This window comes from Rhinoderma darwinii, chromosome 7 (assembly GCF_050947455.1).
Source record: "Rhinoderma darwinii isolate aRhiDar2 chromosome 7, aRhiDar2.hap1, whole genome shotgun sequence".
Classification (NCBI taxonomy): domain Eukaryota; kingdom Metazoa; phylum Chordata; class Amphibia; order Anura; family Rhinodermatidae; genus Rhinoderma; species Rhinoderma darwinii.
This window is the reverse complement of record NC_134693.1, coordinates 88,831,706-88,847,386: the sequence shown is the minus strand read 5'-3', so window position 1 is coordinate 88,847,386 and position 15,681 is coordinate 88,831,706. Positions and strand designations below refer to the sequence as shown.

At 44.7% G+C, this 15,681-nt stretch overlaps 1 long non-coding RNA gene across 2 annotated transcripts in view; it reads right to left on the bottom strand.

Annotated features, from left to right (window-relative positions):
• The window catches only part of LOC142657260 (uncharacterized), a 33,582-nt gene extending 20,626 nt beyond the window's left edge, over positions 1 to 12,956 (bottom strand). For both annotated transcript variants that reach the window (XR_012849861.1, XR_012849860.1), the window contains exon 1: positions 12,882 to 12,956. This is a non-coding gene — a long non-coding RNA (uncharacterized LOC142657260). The remainder of the gene's footprint in view (positions 1 to 12,881) is intronic.
• Between the last annotated feature and the right edge of the window lie 2,725 nt (positions 12,957 to 15,681).

Sequence of the window (15,681 nt, the reverse complement as noted above, 5' to 3'; positions counted from 1 at the left end):
CCCATAGTGACCACCAATACGCCTTTTCACGTCGGTCACTAAAAGGCCTTAGGCTAGGCTGACGCCTTTTCACGTTCGCCTAGTCTAAGTCCTGCACGGGTCTCCCGTGCAGGCTGGAGCCGGGGCTCAGCTGCCTGATGACAGCTGGGCTCCTGCTCCAATGCCCGCGATCGAAGTTTACTTCGATCGCAGCCGTTTAATCCGTTAAATGCCGCCGTCAATAGCGACCGCGGCATTTAACTTTGTTTACAGAGGGAGTTAGCTCCCTCTGTCACCCATCGGCGGCCCGCGAATGCAATCGCAGGTCTCCGATGGGGTGTCATGGCAGCCGGGGGCTTGATAAAAGCCCCCAGGTCTGCCCAGGACATATGCCTGTTAGGACGCACCGGAGGCACGTCCTAACAGATTGCCTGTCAGATTTACACTGACAGGCATTAATGCTCTGGTATACGAAGTATACCAAAGCATTATAGCAGCGGTCGGAAGATCGCACAGTAAAGTCCCCTAGTGGGACTAATAAAATAAGTCACCAATGTGAAATAAAGATTATTAATAAAAAGTACAGTAAAAAAATAAATAAAACCATTTTTTTCAATAAAAAGTGGCTTTATTTAGTAAAAGTGTAAAAAATAAATAAAAGTACACATATATAGTATCGCCGTGACCGTAATGACTCCATTAATAAATATAATATGTAGTTTAAACCGCAAGGTGAACACCGTAAAAAAAACCGCAAAAAACAATGGCGAAATTGCAATTTTTTTCCATTGCCCCCAAAAAAGTCATAATAAAAATGAATCAATAAGTCCCATGCACCCCAAAACAGTACCAATCAAAACTACGTCTCGTCCCGCAAAAAACAAGTCGAAAAAATCACTACATTGATGGAAAAATAAAAAAATTACGGCTCTTGGAAAGCAACGATGCAAAAACAAATAATTTTTGTTCAAAAGTGTTTTTATTGTGCAAAAGTCGTAAAACATAAAAAAACTCTACATATGTGGTATCGCCGTAATCGTACCGACCCATAGAATAAAGGTAACATGTTATTTACGCCGCACAGTGAACGGCGTCAATTTAAAAACGCATAGAACAATGGTGGAATTTCAGCTTTTTTTTATAATCCCCCCCAAAAAAGTTAATAAAAGTTAATAAAAAAATTATATGTACCCTAAAATGGTGCTATTAGAAAGTACAACTAATCCCGCAAAAAACAAGTCCTCATACAGCTATGTAGACGAAAAAATAAAAAAGTTATAGCTCTTTGAATGGGACTATAGAAAAACAAATAAAATAGCTTGGTCATTAGGGCCTAAAATGGGCTGGTCACTAAGGGGTTAAAAGCCCTAGAAGCCCTGAATAACGCTCTTAGGTCACCCATGAGTGTATCCAAGTACTTTTGAGCTGTCTTTAAGGCAAAGTTAGTGTCAAAGTTACAGCAACATGTATGGCTATAGGAAAATGGATGGGACACGGTGATAACTAACAGAAACCACTGCACTTGTGCATGTTGTATGCTTAATGCATTGTTAAAAAAGGTACAAAAATTAACCATTTTTGGCGGCAGATGCCTGCCAGGGTTCATACATATAAGGTGGTAAAAGAAGAAGCAATGGCTTTTGACAAGCCCTCAAAAAATGTACCCTTTATGGTGGCAGATGCCTGCCAGGGTTCATCCATACATGGATGTAAAAGCAACAAGCAATGGCTTTTCACAAGCCCTCCAAAAATGTACCCTTTTTATTGGCAGATGCCTGCCGGGGTTCATCCATACATGGATGTAAAAGCAACAAGCAATGGCTTTTCACAAGCCCTCCAAAAATGTACCCTTTTTATTGGCAGATGCCTGCCGGGGTTCATCCATACATGGATGTAAAAGCAACAAGCAATGGCTTTTCACAAGCCCTCCAAAAATGTACCCTTTTTATTGGCAGATGCCTGCCGGGGTTCATCCATACATGGATGTAAAAGCAATAAGCAATGGCTTTTCACAAGCCCTCCAAAAATTTACCCTTTTTATTGGCAGATGCCTGCCGGGGTTCATCCATACATGGATGTAAAAGCAACAAGCAATGGCTTTTCACAAGCCCTCCAAAAATGTACCCTTTTTATTGGCAGATGCCTGCCGGGATTCATCCATACATGAATGTATAAGCAACAAGCAATGGCTTTTGACAAGCCCTCCAAAAATGTACCCTTTTTATTGGAAGATGCCTGCCGGGGTTCATCCATACATGGATGTAATGTAAAAGCAACAAGCAATGGCTTTTGACAAGCCCTCCAAAAATGTACCCTTTTTATTGGCAGATGCCTGCCGGGGTTCATCCATACATGGATGTAAAAGCAACAAGCAATGGCTTTTCACAAGCCCTCCAGGCCTGCTTGTAGCAGACTGCAGTGGAGGTGTATTGGTGGTAGTAGAGGTAGCCAACAGACAGCAAGGGTGGTGGTAGTAGTAGTAGTAGTAGCAGCGCATTAAAAGAGACTGGACAGTCACAGGACAAAGCCCTGTGGTGGGGCAGGCCTGCTTGTAGCAGACGGCACAGGGGGTGGATTGGTGGTAGTAGAGGTAGCCAACGGACAGCATGAGTTGTGGTAGTAGTAGTAGTAGCAGCACATTAAAAGACACTGGACAGTCACAGGACAAAGCCCTGTGGTGGGGCTGGCCTGCTTGTAGCAGACGGCAGTGGAGGTGTATTGGTGGTAGTAGAGGTAGCCAACGGACAGCAAGGGTGGTGGTAGTAGTATTAGCAGCACATTAAAAGACACTGGACAGTCACAGGACAAAGCCCTGTTGTGGGGCAGGCCTGCTTGTAGCAGACGGCAGTGGAGGTGTATTGGTGGTAGTAGAGGTAGCCAACGGACAGCAAGGGTGGTAGTAGTAGTAGCAGCACATTAAAAGAGACTGGACAGTCACAGGACAAAGCCCTGTGGTGGGGCAGGCCTCAGGCCTGCTTGTAGCAGACGGCAGTGGAGGTGTATTGGTGGTAGTAGAGGTAGCCAACGGACAGCAAGGGTGGTAGTAGTAGTAGCAGCACATTAAAAGACACTGGACGGTCACAGGACAAAGCCCTGTGGTGGGGCAGGCCTGCTTGTAGCAGACGGCACTGGGGGTGGATTGGTGGTAGTAGAGGTAGCCAACGGACAGCACGGGAGGTGGTACTAGTAGTAGTAGTAGTAGCAGCACATTAAAAGACACTGGACAGTCACAGGACAAAGCCCTGTGGTGGGGCAGGCCTGCTTGTAGCAGACGGCAGTGGAGGTGTATTGGTGGTAGTAGAGGTAGCCAATGGACAGCAAGGGTGGTGGTAGTAGTATTAGCAGCACATTAAAAGACACTGGACAGTCACAGGACAAAGCCCTGTGGTGGGGCTGGCCTGCTTGTAGCAGACGGCAGTGGAGGTGTATTGGTGGTAGTAGAGGTAGCCAATGGACAGCAAGGGTGGTGGTAGTAGTATTAGCAGCACATTAAAAGACACTGGACAGTCACAGGACAAAGCCCTGTGGTGGGGCTGGCCTGCTTGTAGCAGATGGCACTGGGGGTGGATTGGTGGTAGTAGAGGTAGCCAACGGAGAGCACGGGTGGTGGTAGTAGTAGTAGTAGCAGCACATTAAAACAGACTGGACAGTCACAGACAAAGCCCTGTGGTGGGGCAGGCCTGCTTGTAGCAGACGGCACTGGGGGTGGATTGGTGGTAGAAGTAGTAGCAGCACCAACAGCGGCACATTAAAAAAAGAGTGAACAGGACAGAATCCCGTAGCAGGCGGCAGTAGCAGGCGGCAGTAGTAGGCGGCAGCGGCAGCAGCAGCAGCAGCAATGTCAGATCTAATCAGTGGCATCAGGCATAGCGGTTTTAAAATCCTCACCGATCCATGCTTGATTCATTTTCAGAAACGTGAGATTTTCCAAGCTGTTGGCGGACAATCTTGTTCGCTTAGGGGTGACGAAGCCCCCTGCCGCGCTGAATACCCTCTCTGACGCTACACTGGAGGGTGGACAAGACAGTACACCCATGGCAAACTGGGCCAGTTCTTGCCAATGATCCAATCTGCTGACCCAGAAGTCCATGGGGTCTGGGATCAGGATTTCTGACAGAGAAATGGCACAGTCCAGGTACGAGTGAACCTGGTTGTTTAGGTGCTGGTGATGGTGAACATTCCTTTGGTGACTACGATGTGTGTCAGGTCGGGATATTGGATGTAAAAATGTTGTCATCATATTTTCCAAACTGAATTGGCTGCTGCTGCCGCTGCTGCCGCCTATTGCAGAGGTAGCTCTGCCAGAGGTGGTGGAACGATGAGACAGTGGGGAGCGGAGAGTGGCCCCCCCCGGTCAGACATGCTTGCAGCAGGTGTTTGCCGTTTGAAAGCCGTGACAAGCTGGCTGCATAGCTTCTCTCGATAATAAGCCAATTTTGCCTCCCTCTCGGAAGGCGCAAGAAACTCCCCCATTCTGGCTTTATACCGAGGGTCTAAAAGTGTGGCTATCCAGTACTCTTCTCTTTGCTTCATGCTAACAATACGACAGTCAGCGCGCAAGTAACAAAGCATACAGCTCGCCCTCCTGGCCAGCGTTTCAGAGGGCCCGGTTGGTTCCATCTCCGCCCCATACTGCCATGGTTGTCCATCATCAAGGTCGTCGTCAGACTCGTCATCATCACTGTCATGTTGTGCGGCTGCCTCGTCCCCTATCCCTTCCTGTGATTCCATCTCCAAATCCAGCTCCTCTTCAGGTCCTGTTTCCTCATCCTCACCCTCCTCCTCCTCCTCAACATCCATAGCCAGATGTGATCCTTCCTCTATCCTTTGCTGAATCATCGCTGTGAGCGTTTGCTCCAGAATGAATATCAGCGGCATAACATCGTTCATTCCGCTAGCGTCACGGCTCACAAATCGTGTGGCCTCTTCAAAGGGCCTCAAAACGCGACATGCGTCTCTAACCAGCTGCCAGTGCCTGAGCTCGAAATTACACTGGCTCCAAACGCTGCCCGTCTGCTGCATCAGGAAATCATTCACGGCTTTCCGCTGTTCGTACAGACGGTCCAACATGTGCAGGGTGGAATTCCAGCATGTTGGAACGTCGCAAATCAGGCTGTGTTCTGGGAGATTGTTTTGACGCTGCAAGTCCAGGAGGGCGTGCTTAAATGCATACGAACGTCTAAAGCGAACGCAAACCCTCCTGGACATGGCCAGCACACCCTTTAAACCAACATATGACTTTAAGAAGCGTGTCATGACCAGATTGATCACATGTGCCATGCAAGGAGCGTGTGTCAGGTGACCTAGACGCAGTGCAGCCACAACCTTCTTCCCGTTATCAGAGACAACATTGCCCAGTGTGAGTTTCAGAGGAGACAGCCAGCGTGTGATTTCCTCCTTGATGCACAGCAGCAGCTCCTGCCCTGTGTGGCTTTTCTCGCCCAGGCTCAGCAGGTGTAAGACAGCTTTGTGGCGCTTCACCTTGCACCTATGAAAAGAGGAGGGAGGAGCAGTGGAAGATACGCTGTGTCCTGTCGGGGACGGGAAGACCTCCATTGAGGAGGGCAAGGAGGAGGAGGATGGTAGGCGCCTGGTGTCCGGAGTTGAACCAGAAAGATACAAGCGTGGAGGTGGTAATGCCTGGCATTGCTGCGGTGGTGCATCGGACTGCAAAATATTGACCCAGTGGGCCGTGAAAGACATGTACTGTCCCTGCCCATAGATGCTGCTCCACGTGTCGACGGTTGCATGTACCCTGCTGCACACGGATAATTGCAAGGACTGGCCCACCTTTTCCTCCATGTGCTTGTGCAAGGCAGGGACAGCTGTTTTGGAGAAGTAATGGCGGCTAGGTATTCGCCACCTAGGCTGAGCGCACGCCATCAATTGCTTGAAGCCGGTGGAGTCGACCAGGTGGTACGGTAGCGACTGCACCACCAACAACTTAGCCAGGTGTGAATTAGGCCGCACGACAAGTGGATGACTGGGTATATATTGTTGCTTATTGGACAACGATTCCGTAATGGATAACTGACGGGACGTAGGAGGAGCACTAGATGACAGTGATGATGATGACAACGAGATGGTGGATAAGGCCTGGCTACTACTTAGATGACAGGGACTCGGAGCAGCAGCAGCAGCGGCAGAGGGGTCTTCATTAGATGTACATGATGGTGGGGCATGTCGATTGTCCCACATGGCCTTGTGATGCCGCTCCATGTGTTTACGTAGAGCTGTAGTTCCTACATTGCTGCCCTGCCCACTCCTTACTTTCTTACTTACTTACAGCACTGTGCCATGTTTTCGTCCTCCGGGAAGGTACAAAAAAATTGCCACACAGCAGAGTACCGTAAAGAGGTAGTACCACGTCCACCACCACCACCACCCGAGCTTGCCCCTTGTCTGGCGGCTTTTTTCGGGAGCCTACACCAGTAGCAGCAGTGTCGCCGTCACCGGCTCCTGAGCTGACCCTACCGCTGCAACGTTTTGCTGATTTACTTCTGCCCCTACCTCGGCTTGGCTGTTTATCACTCCCAGTGCCGCCACTACTACCCTCCTCCTCTGACGCCGTCATCACCTCGTCACCTGGTTCCCACGTCCTGTCTAAAACAACATCATCATCATAGCCCTCCTCATCATCCCCGCCACTTCTGTCACTGTGTTGTAAATGTGATGTGACATCATGGCGGGCTCCATGCCCCCCCCCCCCTCATTACTGCGTCTGCCACCACGGCTACCACCAACACCCCACTACCACAGCTATGCGTCTCGGACACCGCTTCCACCTCCACCGCCGCAACACACTCCGTTGGCTGACTCGCGGAAAACAAATCATCATCACTATGTTGTTCAGTATCTTCCTTCGCACCCGAGGAGATGTCTCTTAGGACTCTCAGGAAAGATGGCTTCCCGCTAGGAAGGTGGAGTGAAGACATAGATGATGGAATGGAAACGCTAGAAATACCCATATTACTACTGTCACTGTGCCAAGGAACTGTAGAGGATCTGGAATCCAACGACGAAACCTGGCTTGAAGCCAGATCGTCAGAGTCTTCCTGCTGTGATGACCGCAAGCCAGCCAACCAGTCCACAATGGCCGTATTGTCTAAACTAACCCGCCCACCGGAGGAGATGGACAAGTCTGGCTTGCTTATACTGCTACTACTACCAGCAGGCACATGGCTGCTGCTACTAGTAGAACTGGGCACATGTCTTGTGCCACAAATGCTGGTACTGGGTCTGGCACCAACAGATCCAACATTTGGACTGGAAGAGGACATGGCATGGGTGTTTTTTCCTCTACCCCGTCCTTTCACAACCTTTTTTTTACCAGACATTTCACTGCTGGAGTGCAGCAAGTTGAATCAAAACCCCTTCCCCTACTAGAGGAATGAGGCCCTTATAAAATATTATTTGGACTGGCTGAAAATGAGTGACTGTGAATAGGTGGCAGTCAGTGTATGCTGTGACTTGTATAATAGCACCAAAGGCAGCGGCTGTACTTAATTAGCACGTTGAATTAAACCCTTAGACAGAAATGAGACCCTTTTAAATTGTTATTCGGACTGGCGGAAAATCAGTGACTCATAAGGTGCCAGTCAGTCGGGGAATGCTGAGCGTTGTAGTACTACAAAGGTTGCCTGTATTGCAAGTTGGATGTTAACCCATGCAACTGGGATGAGCCCCTTCTAAAAGCTTATTCACACACTGGCTTGGCAAATGGCAATGAATGAGAATTTCTATCAGCCACTGTGCACTCAGGGAATGCTGGGCGTTGTAGTACTACAAAGGCTGCCTGTATTGCAAGTTGGATTGTTAACCCATGCAACGGGGATGAGCACCTTCTAAAAGCTTATTCACACACTGGCTTGGCAAATGGTAATGAATGAGAATTTCTATCAGCCACTGTGCACTCAGGGAATGCTGGGCGTTGTAGTACTACAAAGGCTGCCTGGATTGCAAGTTGAATTTTTAATCCATGCAACGGGGATGAGCCCCTTCTAAAAGCTTATTCACACACTGGCTTGGCAAATGGCAATGAATGAGAATTTCTATCAGCCACTGTGCACTCAGGGAATGCTGGGCATTGTAGTACTACAGCTGCCTGCCTGGATTGCAAGTTGGATTGTTAACCCATGCAACGGGGATGAGCCTATTCTAAAAGCTTATTCACACACTGGCTTGGCAAATGGCAATGAATGAGAATTTCTATCAGCCACTTTGCACTCAGGGAATGCTGGGCGTTGTAGTACTACAAAGGCTGCCTGTATTGCAAGTTGGATGTTAACCCATGCACGTTGGATGAGCCCCTTCTAAAAGCTTATTCACACACTGGCTTGGCAAATGGCAATGAATGAGAATTTCTATCAGCCACTGTGCACTCAGGGAATGCTGGGCGTTGTAGTACTACAAAGGCTGCCTGTATTGCAAGTTGGATTGTTAACCCATGCAAAGGGGATGAGCCCCTTCTAAAAGCTTATTCACACACTGGCTTGGCAAATGGCAATGAATGAGAATTTCTATCAGCCACTGTGCACTCAGGGAATGCTGGGCATTATAGTACTACAAAGGCTGCCTTATTGCAAGTTGGATTGTTAACCCATGCAATGGGGATGAGCCCCTTCTAAAAGCTTATTCACACACTGGCTTGGCAAATGGCAATGAATGAGAACTTCTATCAGCCACTGTGCACTCAGGGAATGCTGGGCGTTGCAGTACTATAGCTGCCTGCCTGGATTGCAAGTTGGATTGTTAACCCATGCAACGGGGATGAGCCCCTTCTAAAAGCTTATTCACACACTGGCTTGGCAAATGGCAATGAATGAGAATTTCTATCAGCCACGGTGCACTCAGGGAATGCTGGGCGTTGTAGTACTACAAAGGCTGCATGTATTGCAAGTTGGATTGTTAACCCATGCAACGGGGATGAGCCCCTTCTAAAAGCTTATTCACACACTAGCTTGGCAAGTGGCAATGAATGAGAATTTCTATCAGCCACTGTGCACTCAGGGAATGCTGGGCGTTATAGTACTACAGCTGCCTGCCTGGATTGCAAGTTGGATTGTTAACCCATACAACGGGGATGAGCCCCTTCTAAAAGCTTATTCACACACTGGCTTGGCAAATGGAAATGAATGAGAATTTCTATCAGCCACTGTGCACTCAGGGAATGCTGGGAGTTGTAGTACTACAGCTGCCTGCCTGGATTGCAAGTTGGATTGTTAACCCATGCAACGGGGATGAGCCTATTCTAAAAGCTTATTCACACACTGGCTTGGCAAATGGCAATGAATGAGAATTTCTATCAGCCACTGTGCTCTCAGGGAATGCTGGGCGTTGTAGTACTACAGCTGCCTGCCTGGATTGCAAGTTGGATTGTTAACCCATGCAACGGGGATGAGCCCCTTCTAAAAGCTTATTCACACACTGGCTTGGCAAATGGCAATGAATGAGAATTTCTATCAGCCACGGTGCACTCAGGGAATGCTGGGCGTTGTAGTACTACAAAGGCTGCCTGTATTGCAAGTTGGATTGTTAACCCATGCAACGGGGATGAGCCCCTTCTAAAAGCTTATTCACACACTAGCTTGGCAAGTGGCAATGAATGAGAATTTCTATCAGCCACTGTGCACTCAGGGAATGCTGGGCGTTATAGTACTACAGCTGCCTGCCTGGATTGCAAGTTGGATTGTTAACCCATGCAACGGGGATGAGCCCCTTCTAAAAGCTTATTCACACACTGGCTTGGCAAATGGAAATGAATGAGAATTTCTATCAGCCACTGTGCACTCAGGGAATGCTGGGAGTTGTAGTATCCTGTTGTGTAGTATCCTGTTGTGTTGGAGGGGTTCCCTTGAATCACTGGAAGAGTTCATCAAGGAAATGAATATAAATAATTTAAATATCTTTTTGACATTTACTCATAGTAAAGATACTATTAGTTTCCTAGATCTTAACATCTACAAGGAGGAAAACAAATTGAAAACAACTACATATCGGAAACCAACATCGGGTAATACCCTATTAGCAGCAAGTAGTCACCATCCTATATCTCAGATTAGGGGGATCCCAATAAGTGAATTCCTTAGAATTCGGCGTAATTGTTCGGAATTAAAGGACTTTAAGAATGAAGCAGAAGACCTATCGTCTCGTTTTGAAAATAGGGGGTACCCCAAGAAATTAATCAAGAAGGGATACAATAGGGCATTGAGACATAATAGACAGGAAATCCTTCAAAGAAATAAAAGAAATAACGAGGACAAGAGAGTTCGATTCATTTCAAGATATGGGTCCCATTGGGACATTTTGCGTAACTTGATGATAAAGAACTGGCCACATTTAACTTTGGACAAAAAAATTAATCAAATAGTTGGAGATACACCGAGTATGGTTCCCAGGAAGGCCCCTACATTGAGAGACATACTAGTAAGCTCGGAGTTCAAGAGAAGAACTCCAGAAAATGAGGCATGGCTACAAAAACGCCCCAAGGGAATGTTCATGTGTGGTTCGTGTAGATGTTGTAAATACGTGCTGAAGTCAAATACTTTCTCGGATAGTGAACACAAAAGGGAATTTAAAGTCCTTAATTATATTAACTGTCGTTCCACGATGGTTGTGTACTCGATTATCTGCCCTTGTGGAAAACAATATATTGGGAAAACCAAACGAGAACTGCACATACGCATAAATGAACACATTTTGGATATTTCAAAAGGAGATATAAAAAATCCATTGGCAGCACATTTTAAAACACATCATGAGCAATCACCTGCGGGCCTAAAATTCATGGGGATCTACCAACTGTTTGGGGATAGAAGAGGAGGCGATCGCAATCGTATACTTTTACAGAAGGAGACCATGTGGATTTATACATTGGGTACCCTAAACCCTAGAGGATTAAACAATGAAATAAAATTCAATATGTTTCTTTAATTTTCCTTTCGGGAGGTAGCATGTGGACTTCCTCTGGGATGGCTGCTTTCCAGCGTCTTTAGAGGTCTCCTCCGGCCCCCTCCCATTTTATAGATATCCCATGATGTGATGAAAAGATCTGTAAATTCTTGATCCTAGGGGGCGCATGATTGACTAGATCCAGACTCGGTAGTTCTCATGGATTAACAAGAAATATGGAATATTTCTTGGAATAATAAATTTGAGGGCCAAACTGATGGGTGGGTTTTGCTTACAAATATATAACAGGCCACCTTTCAGATAAATGATTTATCTTCCCTTTTGTTCCCCTGGAACTAAGGAGTTTCTTCATATGAGGAGGAGTGCATATGTGATATATCCGAGGATTAATGGGTAGTGGGGGTTAATAGAGAATTTCATTCCATCTAAGTACATATTTTGATTTTTTATGGATTGTTCATTTATTTTGTTCCTTGATGATTGAATGTGTGGGGATTTATATGCTTGCCTCCCAGGATTGGTGGGGACCCGGGTTCTGTTGCCCCTCCAGGTATAAGAGCCCCCTCCCTGCCTTCCCTGGAACGCTGGATTGATTCCATCCGCATGTTCTTCGGTCATCGAATTGATAATTCATAGATGTAGTGGAATCATGCCTATGGAGCAATGGCTCAAGGAAACCTCATACAGAATAACTGGCATAAGTATTTGGATATTCAGTATGAAATTCTTATTGACTTTACCCATATATGTCTTTTTGTAAAAAATATGCAATACAAAATGAATAATTTCTGTAATGGGATTAAAGTATGTCGAGGTAGTAAACAACTCTTCCCTATACTAGAGATCTACATACGTATTTCCATGTGAGGGCACACCATTGACTGTCTTCCATCTATACAGTGATTAAAATACGTTGTGCACGTTGATTGACACTTTGCCCCTTGATGTCTCCTTAGAATTTTGGAGGTGTGGGGGATTTCGTGTTCCTTCCGGGGTTAGTGGGGACTTGGGACTCTGTTGCCCTATTGGGTATGAGCCCCCTCCCTGCTGTCCCGGGAAGACTCAATGAACTCCACCCATATTTTTCTGTCATAAAATTGAGAATTTACTCATATAATGGAACTATATTTATGGGTTATTTGCAAAAAAACGGGCTTGAATATCTTGATTAAACAAAAATGTAATAAACAAAAATGTAATATTTAAAAGCTCTTCGTATCTATGTCTCTCTATGTAAAAATGGGGAAAGAAAAGTTTTTCTTTTTCTCTTTTTTCTTTTATTAAAGGAAAAATATTTATATTTAATATTCCAAAAATATGTGAAATATGAAATGTACAACTTGGGTAATACTTGGAATAGGCAGGAAGTAATTTTCTCCAAAACCCGAGTTTCACATATTTATTAGCGTATGAGGGACACCACAGATTATGCATGATCTATATAGGGATTAAAATGTTCATTAATATTGAACTAATTGATTGTCAGTTCTTTCCCCAATATATTATTTTTTGATGTAGAAAGAAAATTATTGTTGTCACTTCGTAGAAGGAATATGAGGGTAATCTTGCAATAGCATAGATCTCCGGTACGGGATATTTTATTCCCAACTATAGAACCAATGAAAGTACGTTGGACACTATAAATGTACTGAATCTGGCTGGACTTGCTAAGACAGCTCTGAGGAAATCCCGATATGGGATGAAACGCGTCAGCTGACCTAATCAAGCAAGGCGGGTAGTGACGTCGAGACTCTGCCTTGTGAATGCCTGGCCGTGTTGGTAACATCGCACGAAAAAGGATACTATATGGATACTATATGGTTTGGAAAATCGCCTTCTTGAAAGTGTGGGCCCCTCTTTCTTTTGGATCTAATACCTACATATGTTTCCTGTGGAGCAACCCTGCATGTCGGAGACGTAATAAAGCCTATATTGAAGAATTTAATCCTAAAGGCTTGAAGGAAGGTATGAGCTTATGGGCGGAATCTCACCTGAATACCAACTGGTGAGAGGCATTGGAGCTTCAAATTGTGCCTGCTGCTCTTCCACGTCTCTTTGCGGATGCTTAAAGGTAAAAGCCGTATAAAATCATTAAGAACGGAGCTTTCTGTGATAATTATAAGGATCGGGAGGAATATATTTGGACCAGAATGGTCTAAGAAATAGACTGTCTATTACCCCTGATCCCTGAGGCAAGATTGATCCTTGAAAGGGAGGAATGAGAGCCACACGCAATAGAAAATACATTCCCCTCACTGAATGACAGCTTTATTTCTATAAGGGAATGCTTCTTTCATATATGGGAAGGCCTTCCTCATAAATCTACTACATGTTCCTTTGACAAGAACTGCTGTCATTTTTGGAGGAAATACACATAAGTATGTGCAGGGAAAAACCGCAGGTGTGAATTCAACCTAGCGATTTTTCTTGGATCTATGCTATTTACCCCGATTTGTGGGGAAAACAAGGTGTACATCAATGCTTTCTACTTATTAGTAGTATATTTTGTATAGGAGGTCATTTGTATCTGTATGTAACCTTTTCCTGGCCAGGAGATAAAAATGTTTTAATTTGTGTGAATACAATTATATTTTCCAAATAATTGGAGTTTTAATAATAAAATAAATTTTCATAATTTTTCAATAACCCAAGAGTGCCTGGTTATATTTCTGATATAGTTTTTCTTTTTTGTTTTACATATATAATTTTCAGAATTGGCACCGTGTGATATTGATATCACATTCATTTTTGGGTTTTCTATTGGGTATGGTTTTCTAAACCTAATCTTGTTTTGTACTACAGCTGCCTGCCTCGATTGCAAGTTGGATTGTTAACCCATGCAACGGGGATGAGCCTATTCTAAAAGCTTATTCACACACTGGCTTGGCAAATGGCAATGAATGAGAATTTCTATCAGCCACTGTGCACTCAGGGAATGCTGGGCGTTGTAGTACTACAGCTACCTGCTTGGATTGCAAGTTGGATTCTTAACCCATGCAACGGGGATGAGCCCCTTCTAAAAGCTTATTCACACACTGGCTTGGCAAATGGCAATGAATGAGAATTTCTATCAGCCACTGTGCATTCAGGGAATGCTGGGCGTTGTAGTACTACAAAGGCTGCCTGTATTGCAAGTTGGATTGTTAACCCATGCAACGGGGATGATCCCCTTCTAAAATCTTATTCACACACTGGCTTGGCAAATGGCAAATGGAGAATTTGTATTGCAATTTCGATGTTGAGAGTAGACTTCCGCTGTAGTGGATGAGCCCCTTCGATTGCTGGATTCCTGGCTTTTAGATTCCTAAAGCTTTCCCTTACTGCACAGAGATGCTATACCTACAGCTCCTGTCTCTAAAATGGCCGCTGAGCTCCATGCATAGACTTTTATTGCAGGCTTGAGCCCGCCCCTATGCTGCCTCCCGATTGGCTGGGAGAGCCGTTTGCAAGGCATTATGGGGTAGCCTGATGTCAGGTGATATTTTGAAATCCTCCATTTTAGATCTAACATGTGGCAGGCCCCAAAACCGGTTTGGCCGAACCCGGTGAAGTTCGGATTCGCTACTAACCGAACTTTTCACGATGTTCGGACCGAAACCGGGTTCGGTTGTCCTGGTTCGCTCATCTCTACATAAGACATTCTGATAGGGCAGTAGATATGGTGCCCGCATTCAAGGCCTGTCACTGTATGTTAAGAAGCGAGGTACTAAAAGAAGAGAGGGGATTAAAAGTCAACTTCTTATAACAAGTGGGATTCCTTAGTTGGCGATACGCCTCCCTTTCATACATGTCTCTTGGCCAGACCACTATATTACCACCCTTGTCAGCTGGTTTGTATACAGTGTCTTTGAGAGATTTTAATCTTTTCAAACTGCTCAGTTCAGCGACAGTCAGATTGTGATGTCTAATACCCATAGATATCTTTTCCAGATCTTGGGAGACCAATTTGACAAATAGATCAACCGCCGGACATATAGCGAATAGGGGAAATCTTGTTGATCGTTTCCTTATTGTTTGCGGAATCATAGTTGTTGTAAAGACTGAAGTGCCTCTCTCTCCTCTGGTGTATTAAAGATATTGTCATCCTTTCTATGGAACCATCTCTTAAAGATCAGTCCTCTAGCGAAGAGGTGCAAATCCTTCACTGCTGTAAAGGCATCAAAGTGAGTTGAAGGTGCAAATGTTAACCCACTTGACAGTACCCCAATATCAGTGGGTGAATTAATTAATTATTTAAACACCGGTATAAATGCATATATATATATATATATATATATATATATATATATCCTCTGATGTACACAACCATATATCACATTATCCCATTTTTAGCGACTATTTTTCCGTCGTCTTACACAGTTTTGTGATGTTTCTTGTGGTTTTCTTTACTCATATTTTATCTTTATTTTTGGTTTTCTCACTTTTTGCATTGATAATAAATTTCTCTCCTCCGGTAGCGGATTGTCACTACATTGAATTATATTTCCTTATTTATGTTTTTCAGTTTGTCACCTCATTATATTTATTTATTTATTCACTTTCATAGTCTGATATGCTCAGATATGCAGCGCACAAGTATGAGCATGTATATATATCTTACATATATTGTTTTTAAGTGTAACTTTTTATATTCTCCATTACTTGAAACATCTTAAACAAAAAAAATTTTATGTGCCTTTATGAATTTTTCATGTGCACTTATAAAAATTTTATTTTTCATTAATTCTATGTAGTGTCACATTATGTATGTGTTATAGATGTGTAAATATATATTTTTTGGAAACAACGTAT